Raw genomic sequence first — 14,749 nt, 5'->3', positions numbered from 1 at the left:
CTGACCCAACACTGTCAATCAGCTATCCTTCAACTGAAAATGTACAGAATATGAGCAGGAAATATTCTAAGGCAATTTGCAAGGTTGGAACCCTTATGTGCAGTGGCCTAATAAAGAAGAAAAGATAGAAGGTGGTGGATTAGGGGAGATGTCACAGATAATTTGGCATGTCAGTCAGCTGACAGTAAGTGGGTAATACAGGTTAAGCACTGACATAGAGTTGAGCTGCTTAAAGAGATGCAGGGCAGAAAATTACCGAAGCCATAAAGGCTAAAGTCATTCAAATGAAAGTTGTAAACACATCCGTATGTCATTAGAATAGCACTGGTCTTGGGTAGTGAAGGGTTGGGGAGATGGTCCTGGAGCAGACCACCTCTGTTCCTCCCAGTCTTTCACAAGCAGAAATACACGGACACACTCTGAGACTCTTCAGCAGGATTTCAGCACCTGCATTTGAATGGACAGCCATCAGGAACAGTCTGGTGTTGCCAAGTGGCCTGGCCAGGGGCACCAGTCAGCTCCACGGGCTGCTGCAGCAAACTATTACACACCAAAGGATTCAAAGACTACTTTGTACAATATAGTATAAACACACTTAAGGAATGTAACACAGAGAATAAGCAAGTCATCATTCATGCTTCTGAGAGTGGTGAGACTTCCACTAGTAACAGAAATAAAACAGTTAAGGATAGAACAAGGCAAACAGTGGGAGAGGGAGCTTTTGGATCCTTATTGGAACAGGACTTGAGGGGCAAAGAGGATGAAGGGAACCCTCGTCACTTTGATCAAGGTTGATTAACATGGAGAACATGATCAGAACTGCCAAAGTGAGGTCATGCAATTCTTGAAAGCCTCTAAAACTCTATAATGCAAAAGACTGTAAATAGAACCACCATTAGACCAATCAACCCCACTACTGTGTATATTCCATAATTCAAAAAGTCTCATGTACCCTAACGTTCATATCAGAACTCTTTACAATAGCCACAACATGTAAGCAACCTAAATTTCCATCAACAGGGGAAGGGATAAAGAATATGTGGTACATATACACAATGGAATATTGTTGCTTAGTCGCTAAGTTATCTACTACCCTTTTGCGACTCCATGGAATGTAGCCCTTCCGGTCATGGGCTCCTTCCGTTCATGGGATTTCCCGGGCAAGAATAATGGAGTGGGTTTCCATTTCCTTCTCCAGGGGGTTTTCCTGACTCAGGGATCAAACCTGCATCTCCTGCACTGGCAGGAGTGTTCTTTACCACTGAGCCACCAGGGAAGCCCACAATGGAATATTACTCAGCCATTAAAAAGAATGAAATTGGGTCATTCGTGGAGAGGTGGATGGATCTAGAAACTGTCATATATAGTGAAGCATGTCAGAAAAAGAAAAACAAATATCATACATTAACATATATATGTAGAATCTAGAAAAATGGTACAGATAATCTTATTTGCAAGGTAGAGGTGGAGATACAGACATAGAGAACAAACGTGGGTGAAGGGGGAGTGGGAGAAACTGGGAGATTGAGGTTAACATATGTATACTACTGATACTACTACCACTAATAATAAGAAATAAAACTCTAATACACCCCAAATTCCAATTAGTATTTATCTGAATATGCCTATTTTAGAGGTGTATATTCATAGGTCTAAATCTCTTTGATAATTGGCTTCAGCCAAGCTTAGCTGTTATTTTTCCAACACAGTTGAAATGCAGCTTAGAAGTTATATCAATGCCTAATACTATTTTTTCTGTAATTCTATAACAGGAAAAATAGTACTTGAAAAAATTTAAAAGGACCCAACTTGAACAACGGTATTTAGAGAAGGTAACTTTTACCATAGAGTCAGTTGTTCAGAACTTGAAAAAGCTTTGACAATACTGAAATCCAAACTCTTGGAGTATGGCCTCTGAGATAAGTCAAAAATTGTATGATCCTCTATTACTAGGAAAAAGAACATCTAGAAATAAACTTCACTACTTAATACTTTTCTAAATGGGGAAGGTCTTTAGACAAATTCATATCTCAATTAGTTCACCACAGGAATATGGGGTTTTTTAGACAGGGAAACCATATAAACATCAAAATATTGAATATAGTTTTATTTTCATGCACTTCATGTGGAAAATGCTATAATCACAAAAAATGAAGCTATAATTCCTGTAAATACCCAAACTGTTAGCAATGAGGACCAAATAAAGATCATCATAAGAATGTTTTATCTCACATGTAAAAGAGAGTGAAAATAGATATCCTTTTGATGTTTGATGTTAAATGTAATCAGGAATGCTTTAAATTTATAAATTTAAAAAGCTTCAACTTATAACTTGAAACAGTTAATATTAGTATACACATTCCCAGTTTTTGTGATTAAAATGAAAATCCTCAATATGTACCACTGTTAGTGAACATCTAAGAAATTCTATGGAAAACAATAACATGTATATATCCATACATATCTTTTCATATTAATTTCCATTATGATTTATTACAAGATATTGAGCATAGTACCCTGTGCTATACAGTAGGACCTTGTTGTTTATCTATTTGATGTATAGTAATATGTACCTTTTAATTCCAAACTCCTAATTTATCCCTGCCCCCTTTCCCTGGTGGCTCAGACCGTAACGCATCTGCCTACAATGTGGGAGAGCCGGGTTCAATCCCTAGGTCAGGAAGATCTCCTGGAGAAGGAAATGGCAACCCACTCCAGTATTCTTGCCTTGAAAATCCCATGGATGGAGGATCCTGGTAGGCTACAGTCCATGGGGTTGCAAAGAGTCAGACATGACTGAAAGACTTCACTTCACTTCCTTTCCCCTGTAGTAACCATAAATTTAATTTCTGTGTCTCTGAGTCTGCTTCTGTCTTGTAAATAAGTTCATTTGTATCATATTTTAGATTCCACAAACGAGTGACATCATATGATATTTGTCTCTCTGCCTGACTTACTTCACTTGGTATGATCATCTCTAGGTCCCTCCATGTTGTTGCAAATGGAATGTTCCATGAAAAATCGTTTAAGTTTGCCTTCCTTTCCTGAATTACTCTTGACTGTCTTCTCTCCTTAGCCTCCCACCCCAAATTTCATCTGTCACTCAGAGCAGTCAGCTAACATTTAGGACCCACACATCAACTGTCTCTCTCTGTCCTCCTACTGACTTCCTCCCTCTCTTTCTCTTGGATGGCATCATCATTGTGCAGTGGCAGAGCCTATGTGCTGGCTTTAGATTCCCCGTTACGAGAGCCTGGCTCCACCAAATGAGTGACCGTCGCAAGTTCTTTAGTCTCTGTTTCTTATCTGTAAGAGAATGATGATTAAAATCTCCTACCTGACAGGGCTGTTGTAAAGATAAAACCAGCTAGAACATATAAAATACTCAACACAAGGTCTCTGGCACATAATAGGCGCCCATTGAATGTTAGCTATTATTACTACTGTAGCCTGGTATTTTGTTTTATTTTTCATTCACAAATCTACCCGCCACAGCCTAAGAAATTTTTGAAAATACATATCTAGTCAGTGCTTTTAAGCTTAAAATCCTTAGAGATTTCTCATACCTTTTGAAGAGGAGTTGTTTCTTAAATGATACACTTACATTTTCTAGATGAGAGTTTTAGCTACCTAACAGTCTTAACAATACTCTTCACTCCTGCCCATTTTGTAAACTCATCTTTCACTCCAGAAATATCAAATTATGTATAATTCCCCAAGGTTTAAACTCTCCCATGCTTCCTTATAATTCCAATCTCATTATTAAAAATAGACATTTTGGGAAATGCAGAAGATGTATAGATAAACCACCCATCATTCTAAGGCCAGAAATATTTTATTAAATTTTCTTTTAGAGAAAAAATTATATTAATATTTTCTATCTATGCTTTTTATTCGACTCTTTTCATTTAACATTGATTTAAATTCTTTAAAACTAGGGTTCTAATGGTTATACTATATATATGTAGTCATATTTTCAATAATCTTCTAGAGTATAGACTTTTAATTATTTTTGAAAGGGAAGATCAACAGCTATAATGTGATCTTGTGAATGTTTATAAGTAATTATCTAATTTAATCTTCCAAAAATATGACAGTGAAAATTGCCCACTACAGAAATTGTATTTCTGTTCATTTCATTTATATTTTTAACATAGAATATGTATCCTTGGTTACTGGTAAGCTTATCTTCAGTGAAAGATTTTTGGGTTTTTTGTTTGGTTGATTGGTTTTGCTATATGGGGGTGGGAGAGTTTCTATGGGAATCATCTTTGGATTATGGTAATACCACTGGAGAATGGTTTCAGGTTTGTTTAGCCAGAATTTCTAATGAGTTTAGTTTGACAGTTCTAGGATTTATTTATTTATTTTGCTAACCCCTTCAGTTCAGTTCAGTTCAGTCATTCAGTCGTGTCCGACTCCTTGTGACCCCATGAATCGCAGCACGCCAGGCCTCCCTGTCCATCACCAACTCCTAGAGTCTACACAAACCCATGCCCATCCAGTCGGTGATGCCATCCAGCCATCTCATCCTCTGTCGTCCCCTTCTCCTCCTGCCCCCAATCCCTCCCAGCATCAGGGTCCTTTCCAATGAGTCAACTCTTTGCATGAGGTGGCCAACCCCTTAGCTTGGGCTATAACAGGATGAAAGTGTTAATCTCTTGGTCTTGTCTGACTCTTTGCAACCCCATGGACTGTGCCCACCAGGCTCCTCTGTCCATGGAATTATCCACACAAGAATACTGAAGTGGGTTGCCATTCCCTTCTCCAGGGGAATCTTCCCAACCCAGGGACCGAACCCATGTTGCCTGCATTGCAGGAGGATTCTTTACACCTGCTTTACTAGAGAAGCCCGTAATAAATCTAACCTAAAACCATATACAGTGTAGCTTCACTTCAGTGTTTTTGCCAGGGTTTACTTTCTCACTCACAGACAGGTGAAGTTTTTCCATCTCCCATACATGGAACAGCCTTGAGAGACCCAGTGGTTTATGATCTTGGCTCAATTAGCTCCCTTTCCTCAGAAGGCAATTGGTTTAGGCTTCCTGAGTGGCTCAGATGGTAAAGAATTTTCCTGTAATGCAGGAAACCCAGGTTTGATCCCTGGATCAGGAAGATCCCCTGGAGAAGGGAATGGCAACCCACTCCAGTACTGTTCCCTAGAGAATTCCATGGACAGAGCAGTCTGGTGGGCTACAGTCCATGGGGTCATAAAGAGTCGGACACGACTGAGTGACTAACACTTTCACTTTCTCAAGTGATTAAAACCCTAGCCTCTGGCTAACAGGACCTGTGTCCTCTTGTGAGCTTCTTGGCAATATTAAGTCCCTGAATATGTCCTTGATATCATTGTTGAGAGGAGGGAGAAGCATATCTCACTTCAGTTTAGTCCTGCATATTTATCAGAATTTTAACTTGAAATATTTCTGCGGTTAGTGTTTGCACATAATTTTCAATACATTCTGGAATTCCTTTACTCTTCAGGAAAGTAAAGATAGGAATCAAGAGATGCTGAACTGAAAGAGAACATTCAGCTTATCTCAGAGCCTGAGCATCTTACAATATAGTTCTGACACCTTGACTAATTCACAAGAGAGAAAACTAAACTACAGCTACATTCTCCCATCCTTTTCCCTATCTCTTCTCTACATAAAATGAGTTGTGATTGCTTATGTATATCCTAAGCAAAGGCTTTTAAAAACAGTGACAAGTCCTTGAGAGAAAAAGGCCCAGTTAGAATGGGCTATTGTGTGAGTCCCTTTGGTACCAAAAACGGCTATTTAAAGGTCTCTAAGAGAACAGGATAGATAAAATAAAAATAAAATCAAATTTGTAGTAACAATACATGCAAATTGGCATGTAGCCAAGGTACCTACCAGGCGGGGATCAAAGACACATATGGAGGGTTTCAAGCAACGATGCCACGGAACTTTGGCAAGCATTTTGAGAGTAATGTGCTCCAGCCTCAAACAATAAAAAGGAAAGAATGAAAACAACTTGGTTACTGACACTGGATGATACCTAAGGGGAAGCAAAGCTTTCATCATCTCAGTTTTATTGCTGAAAAATTTAAATAACTTCTCACATATGTTATGTCTGGCTGATCTAAATTGATGGGAAGGATAACAGAGTGTTTAAAAAATTCTTGGTCACTAATATCAAAGTTCCATTAATAATAGCATTGTTCTGAAATAGTACATTCTTTTGAGAATATGTAATGTGATCTATTTTACCAAAATAGCACACCACCCCAGGTATCTAATGCCTGGGGTTAGATACAGAAATCAGAGCAAAGCTGCAGACCACGTTTCTCCTGATGGAGAAGTCTATTTGTTCTTTTACTGATTCAAAAGGATCCCAAAGCATTAGCTTTGCCAACTGTATTGTAAAATAAAAGATACAGACACTGACAGCTCATTAACAGCTCATAATATAAGTTGATTAGATGGCCGAAGTGCACACAATTTTTGCCAAATATATAAAGTATCTTCTTATTACACTACCTACAAACTCAGACTCTATTTGAAAAATGTTTATAACAAATCAGCTGATACATTCTGATGGTTATAGTAGATGTGACCTTAACAGGTAACTTATATTAATTCTTCTCCATGGACAGTATCATCATTTGAATCTGTACCAAGTACTATTGAATTAAAAGCATTATTACCAGTACAAAACAATAAATTAAAGATACAAAGCACTTGGCATTTTGCTTTGCACATAGTATGTGCTCAGTGAATCTTAGCTTTCTTTTTCCTCTTCATAAATCAAATCAGCCCACTGTTAAGAATGGATATATGATGAGGGAATCTGTTCAACTCAAATTTAAAGACTTCTATAGAGTATTACTTCAATTCACTAAAGAGTTTTTTTTTAATTTTGATATTCAATAGCTAACGGGAAAATAAATATGAACAGATATCTAACATACGCCTTCTTGACTTTAAAGATCTCGTGTTCTAGTGGCCACGTCTGGAGAAAACTAATTATAAATATTAGGTGTAGCAGATGTATCTTCATCAGTGGAATGCAAGAAATTAAATTCCAAAGTTGAAAAATCTGGATAAGAAAACATTATTTACGGCAGAATTTGCATGTTTATCAAATGTTTATTGAGTAATTAATTGCATAATAAACATAGGGCATTAAATACTGTGTGGAAAGTAATAATGAACCAGGAAGTCTTTAACACAGAAAATTTCTAATTTAATAGTGAAATGTGATGCCACTCAACTATCTACAATGAGCAATATGTTAGTAAGTGCCCAGTGATAATACTTGGTTGGCCAAAACATTCATTTGGGGTTTTTCCATAAGATGATACAGAAACCCAAATGATCTTTTTTGCCAACCCAATATAAGCTGAGAACCATCGAAGCAAAGGGAATAAACTCCAACTTTGGTTAGGAAAATAAGGGAAGATATCAGGAAGGAGGCACTTGTAAAGGGGCTGGGCAAGGAGAGCCTATTATGCAGGAAGGAAGCGGGGGAGGGGAGAGATATATTCACGTCAGCTGATAATGGGCTAACAGGCTGCCTTACCGCCAAGAACCGCATTACCGTCAAAACGTGCAAGTAACTTTCAAATGAAAATCTTCATTAAAGCACCTGATTTCATAATCATTTACATATCTGTGATTATTTCACTAGGCTATTGTAAATAAAATCATCATTTCTAATTTTGTCACAGATGAGCATAAACACATAAGCCCATCAGAAGTGCTAAAGGGGCTAACAAAAGTATTCATCTTGCAAGTCAGACTTTTATATACAGCTGGAGATTTGTTAAGTTCATCTCTGTTCTCCATGGCAGGAGAGCAACGATCATAACTGCAAAATGACTGGAACTTTGGAGCACTTTGCTGGGTATTTTAACTCAGTGCATGAATTATTCCCATTCAACAGGTGAAGAAACTGAGGCTCAGAGACCTTGAACAAATAAGCCAAAGTAAAAGACTAAGTCTCAGAAATGGACTCAAATTTGTGCCTGTCAAAGCCTTTCACACACAATCATGTGTTCCTCAGAACATTTTTTAGACACCAAAACCCAGGCTCCAAGAGGTTAAATTGTTTCCAAGGGAGGTTCTTTAGAGCCAAAACTTGAACTCAGCCTTCTGCCTCTTCATTCCAGAAGAATTCTACAGCATAAGGAGGACCCAATCTCTTCTTTGGAACCCACAGACCTTTGCAGGTTTGACATTAAAAATACTGTCCATGGGATTGATACAGGAATAAAGAACTCTCTTAATAATTTTGGCAGTCATACATGCTCTACCATATTGGAGGGGTTAAGACTCAACTCCAGGTCTTCTAAGAAAATTACAGATGGGTAGTTCATTTTCCTAATCATGCATGGTGGTGGGATTTCTCTTTTTATAGGCCATTCAAGCCATGGGCTTATCATGGCTATAAGTTTATCAAAACATATGTATATATGGTGGGGATTTTGATAAGTTTCTGGTCACTTATTTATTCTTTGCAATGTTTTCCCTCTGTAACCTGGCATACTTATTAGTATATATCCCCACATATCATATGCTGTTTGTTTTTTCCCTGAACTAATTTTTATTCTACCACTTAAGGAAGTTTTTCATCATGGAAAAAGTACTTGCTTTGCCAAGAGTTTCCCAGAGTTCTCTTGAAAGTCCAAATCTCTGCAGAATTCACAATTGATTGGATAATGGAGGCCCTTTCTTACTAAAATGCCATCATTCCAACTACATTTTCATTAAAAATTATAAGGGCAGAAACATCATAAGAGTGCTTTAGTAACTGACATTATTCAATGCCTTGCATTTTTCTAGCCTCATATCTCCACTAAATTCACAAATGCAAATGCATGAATATGAATCATATGAGTTTTCAAGGCAATAATCTATAGTTATTTTGTAATCCAATATTAATTTTACAACATTCAAAAACTCATATGTGATATTTGTATAACTTTTCACTTGTTCATTTAAAGTTCAAAATTAACTAAAATGGTATAAACCCGTGCCAGAAGCCTGCATGGGTAACAAAACAAGAACCCTAATATCACGTTCCTGGGATCTTCCTCTTCCCAGCCAATTTTCTTCCAAAGCCTCTCTTTTACCTTCTTACTCTGTGTTGTGGGAACTCATTTGCTACCTTATTTAGCCTATTATTTTCTCAGGACCTTTTTCCTACCCTATGATTATATATTCATGGAAGTTTCTGGTTCTTGGTAATTTATAGTTTGCTAACAGGTGCTTAGAAGATAGAGAGTTAACGTTATGATTAATCAGCATTATTTACAACATTTTGAAAGGTTTGTTGGCCTTTAAACTTCACTTTCAGCAATAGAATAACTTAAATTGGTGTTTCTCAACCTCAGCCCTTTTGATATTTGGGGCCTAGAGTCTTGGTCATGGGGGGCTATCCTAGGCCTTGTAGGAATTTTAGCAGAATTCCTGGTTCCTACTGACTAGGTGCCAAAAGTCTCCACTAACGCACAACAACCAAAATTACCTCCAGAGCCTGCCATATGTTCCCTAGGAAGCAAGTCAATACTTGTTGAGAACCACTGGTTGAAATAATGAGAATGATGATAACAAGACCTTATCACATGCTGGGAACTATTCTAAATCCTTTAAGTGCACATTATCTAATTCTCAGAAAGTTTCTGTGGTTCCCAGGTTCAGATGAGGCAGCTTGAGCACAGAGAAGTTACTAAGTCACTTAGCATCACGTGACTAGTGAGTCAGACAGCTGGGATTCAAGCCATGGGACTTGGAGTCTATATTTTTAATTGTCAGCCCTACAGCTGTTTTGCTGAAATCACACAAGCAAGAATGAACTCCATCAAAGACATAGATCATTTTGAGTTTAAATTCTTCTCCATGATGGCCAACATTTAAACACTGGAAAACAGACTTCCTGCAAATTCAAAATCTTTCCAGATAGATAGGTTTCCTTATTCTCTTACTTCACTGAGCTTGTGAAATTCTATCAAAGATAAGATTTTCCAGGCAGAGATTTAAAGCTCAGGGAGAACCATGAGATTCCTGGGCTCACATCCTGACAAAACCGTGGTTATTAATATCATAATGTAAGGCTGCTTACATGGTTTATTATTTTATAGCATTATTTGAGTAGTGAGGGTCCTTTTATGTTTATTTTAATTAGTTTAGAAGAAAATAAAATTACCTTCTAGCATTTATCCTATGTCCCTTAACATTCAAATATCATTTTTATGTTACGTATAGTATTTGTACTGTGAATAACAACCAGCAAATTTTAAATTTTTTTTTCTACCTCTGCATCTGTGTGTGGCAGACATGCTATTTTCTTGCAAAATAAAAGCTATCATACAGCATAATTCACAAAGATTTTGCCTTTGTAAGTCTCTTCATAAAATGTGCTTTCTCTCTTGCTCTAAAAGCTTCTTTTCATTTGTTCCAGGCTGGCTATAAATTGTCAAAAAGAATGTAGTGTGATAAGCAAAGTTTTACATCTAATTAAGCACAATTAATTTATGTAACATTAAATACCTGGTGGGCTTCACTGGTGGTTTAGTGGTAAAGAATCTGCCTGCCAATGCAGGAGACTGGGGTTCAATCCCTCAGTTAGGAAGATCTCCTGGAGAAGGAAATGGCAACCCACTCCAGTAGTCTTGCCTGGGAAATCCTATAGACAGAGGAGCCTGGCAGACTACAGCCCAAGGAGTTGCAAAAAAGTAGAATATGACTTAGCGACTAAACGACAAAAACAACAAATACATAGTAAAGCTTATAGCCTTTCAAGCTTCTAGAAAATTTGATTGATTGATTTCTCTGTGTCATGCACTATCTTAGCAGTTCTTCAAAAGCTAACTTATTTCATCCTCATAATAATTCCTTTTAGGGAGGTACACTTAATGTCCCTATTTTGGAATGAAAAATTGAAACCACAGAGAGATTACAGAACTTGGTCAAAATCAAACAGGTAGGAAGCCATTCAGTTGGTTTATAAACCCAAGTAATTTGGCACCAAAACTCTGCTGGTATCGTTTATGTATACTAATCTTCTAAAGAAGGGGAATTATCACCAGGTACAATATTATTCATCATTGTAGTAGGTAGATAAATGAATTAAATTAGGAAATCTACCTTGCCCTGAACACACTAGGAAAATATACTCGGTGCCTTAAAAATTATACCATTTGTGAAATTCTTGGCAGTGGAGGGTAAGAGCTTGATCTTATGAAGAAATGAATGAATAATTGTAAAAATGGTTTTAAATCTGAAGATTCTAAATTATTCCTTCGACAGTTCGCCTAGTTTTCTCTTTCCTATTAGCTCAAATAGCTGAGTCCTCTGGGCCTTTCACACCCTGTGTATCAGTGAGACCAAGTTTCCTGGCTCGCTTCATTCAGTCCTGGGTTATCTTTGTCCTGGTGTCTTTTACTATTTCGAATTCCTTGAATTTCTCATATTTAACAAAAACTATTATTTAATAATTGTATTAAAGTAAGTCAGAGTGAGTTAAGTCAATCTCCTCCATGTCCTTCCAGCTTCTGCCACAATCTTGTCTTGCTGTGCCTGAGACATTTGTTCTGAGAATGAAGTTCTCACTTTAACACGTGGTGAAATCTGTAAAACGACTGGCCCCAAACCTCTTTCTTTATTTGATCTTTTCCAAATGCAACAGATAGCAACTATCTCCCTTTCAAAGGACAGCATGTGGAGTGCCAGCTGATAAAATCAAATGTGCTTTTTGTGAGAAGCAGCTATGGACAGCGGATCCCCTCTGGTCCCGTGTGATGGTGAAAGAAGAGATCTACCCATCTGACCTTTTCGGTCCCTTGATCTTGGCAGCTAGTTAGTTGTCCTGTGAACCCTTCCTACTTCTGTGAGATGCTTGAACCTGTCAGGATATCAGTTATACGGGTCAGAGGGAAATACTGAAAAGTATAGGTTATCCAGGGAATGGAGGCTGGGCAGCCCTCCTTCAGGGTATAAAAAGCAGCGAACAAAGATACTGTGGGAGTTTTAAAAATGTATTGTACAACGTAAATCTATAGCTGCTTATATTTATAGTTGTTTTACCTAGACTAATACTTTTCATCCTGAAATAAAATCTTTAGATAGCAATTGCATAAGCAAATAGAAGCATGCATTTAAAGTGATGTGTTGAATTTCCCTTTCTCAAGCAAGTAGTGATGCACTTGTAATCTGAACACGATGTTTCCGTATTTACCATTTCATGATGAAGACTGTACTGGCCACATGAAAATCAGAAGATATAAATCAACAATCCAAGCATCAACATTTTAAGACGACAACACCCAAAGACAACATTTAAACACACCCAAGTGTAGAAGTGGAATATATATCAATCTCTAAAGCATGCCTTTTTTCACTCAGATAAATAACTATTTAAGATTAGTCTTGCCTATTTACATTCTGAGACTTTTTTTTTTTTATTTGTGTGTGTGTGTATTTGCACATGTGGATACTAAAGAGAGAGCTGTTAATATGTTCACCCCGTGGAGAAGAGAATTTGTAAGAGATACCTACATTATGATATTGTCTTCAGAGATTTTCAAACAGAAAATCAGCTCAGCTAATTACAAAAAGTCCGATTTTGATTTTCATCTGATAAAGCTATATTCTACCAAAACAAAAGATCTGACTTTACTGTGAATGCTGTTGGAAGTTCAGTGTTGAAGACTCATTTTTTTTCTTGCTATGATAATAAAAATAAAAATTTTGGTGGAGTTCAACATTACAGTAAAAGATAGGTTCTTTCTAAAGAACCCTTGGAGAAAAAAATGTACTTGGGATTAGCTGTGAAGCACAAATAATCCATGAATGGTCAAACTGGGGAAATATTCTACTAACCACAACTCAAAATGTAGAAGTCAAAATTTACACATATGAGAAAATATATGATTGGACCATATTTTTTTCAATGAAGTGATTTAAAACCAAAAAGATACTACAGCTTAATGATATAACAATTCTTCACTGATTATCTTTAATCTGATTTTAGAAAACTAGAGTCTTTGTGAACAACTCTGTAAGTCAACTGCTAGTATGCATAGTATGTATGTATGTATAGTATGTATGCATAGTCTCTAGTATGTATAGAATGTTTTTGTAAAACATTCTTCTAAATCATGATAGCATTTTATTCAAAAAAAGTTGGAGATATTTAATACATATGTTCAATTAAGAGAGTGCCCAAGACTTCAACTTTTGAAAATTTTAGCAAACTGCAATTATAGAAAATAAAGCTCACAAAGAGAATTATTTAATATTTATCTTGAATCTAAATGTGAAAGTTAAATGATATATAAGATTTAAGTCCAAAATTGAGTTTTGTGATAACTTGAATTTGGGGAAGAATCTTGTGACAAAATTCTTATGTTTTCTTGGATAAATTCATATTTTGTGTGGGTATTAAATTAAATGAGAAGGTTTATACTTTCCCAAAAATTAAAATGGAAGATATTCAATAAAATAAATATTGAATATGATTTAGATATTGGTATTGAAAGATAGATATTGAACTTGAACAGAATAACATTCATAGAGAAAACTTGCTTGATGAGTTTTATCGTGCAAAGTTTTGTCAGAACAAAAGTATTCTGAATGCAGTTTAAAAGGCATGACTTCATAATTAGTAGGTTAAAATATTTTAACATTTGAGTAAGACAAAGGAATTAGGAATATCTTCTATTTGGAAGTTCTCTTTCAGGGCTTACTAGGCCAAAACTCAGTTAAAAAATATGTTCTCAATTTAAAATATAAAATTACTCATTGAGAAGAGTCCAGTAAATAAGAAAACTATCTATTTTATTAAATAAAATATATAACTTTGGAAATGAATATAGAAATGTTATGGAAGCTTTTGCTGTTAAGACCAGATGTTAAAAATATAAAATACATACATTTTGGAAAATATCAGTTCACTTCAGTTCAGTCACTCAGTCGTGTCCAACTCTTTGAGACCCCATCAACCGCAGCACACCAAGCCTCCCTGTCTATCACCAACTCCCGGAGTCCACCCAAACTCATGTCCATCAAGTCAAAGATGCCATCCAACCGTCTCATCCTCTGCCATCCCCTTCTCTTCCTGCCCTCAATCTTTCCCAGCATCAGGGTCTTTTCCAATGAGTCAGCTCTTTGCATAAGGTGGCCAAAGTATTGGAGTTTCAGCTTCAACATCAGTCCTTCCAGTGAACAGGATTGATCTCCTTTATGGTGGACTAGTTGGATCTCCTTGCAGTCCAAGGGACTCTCAAGAGTCTTTTCCAACACCACAGTTCAAAAGCATCAATTCTTCGGCACTCAGCTTTCTTCACAGTACAATTCTCACATCCATAGAGGACCACTGGAAAAACCATAGCCTTGACTATACGGACCTTTGTTGGCAATGCAATGTCTCTGCTTTTTTATATACTGTCTAGGTTAGTCATAACTTTCCTTCCAAGGAGTAAGCATATTTTAATTTCATGGCTGCAATCACCATCTGCAGTGATTTTGGAGCCCAGAAAAATAAAGTCAGCCACTGTTTCCCATCTATCTGCCATGAAGTGGTGGGACCAGATGCCATGATCTTAGTTTTCTGCATGTTGAGCTTTAAATCAACTTTTTCACTCTCCTCCTTCACTTTCATCAAGAGGCTCTTTAGTTCCTCTTCACTTTCTGCCCTAAGGGTGGTGTCATCTGCATATCTGAGGTTATTGATATATCTCCCAGCAATCTTGATTCCAGCTTGTGCTTCTTCCAGCCCAGAGTTT

The sequence above is a fragment of the Dama dama genome, chromosome 7 (genome assembly GCF_033118175.1).
Source record: "Dama dama isolate Ldn47 chromosome 7, ASM3311817v1, whole genome shotgun sequence".
Taxonomy (NCBI): Eukaryota; Metazoa; Chordata; class Mammalia; order Artiodactyla; family Cervidae; genus Dama; species Dama dama.
The sequence above is the reverse complement of the archived record's forward strand: the minus strand, read 5'-3'. Positions refer to the sequence as shown.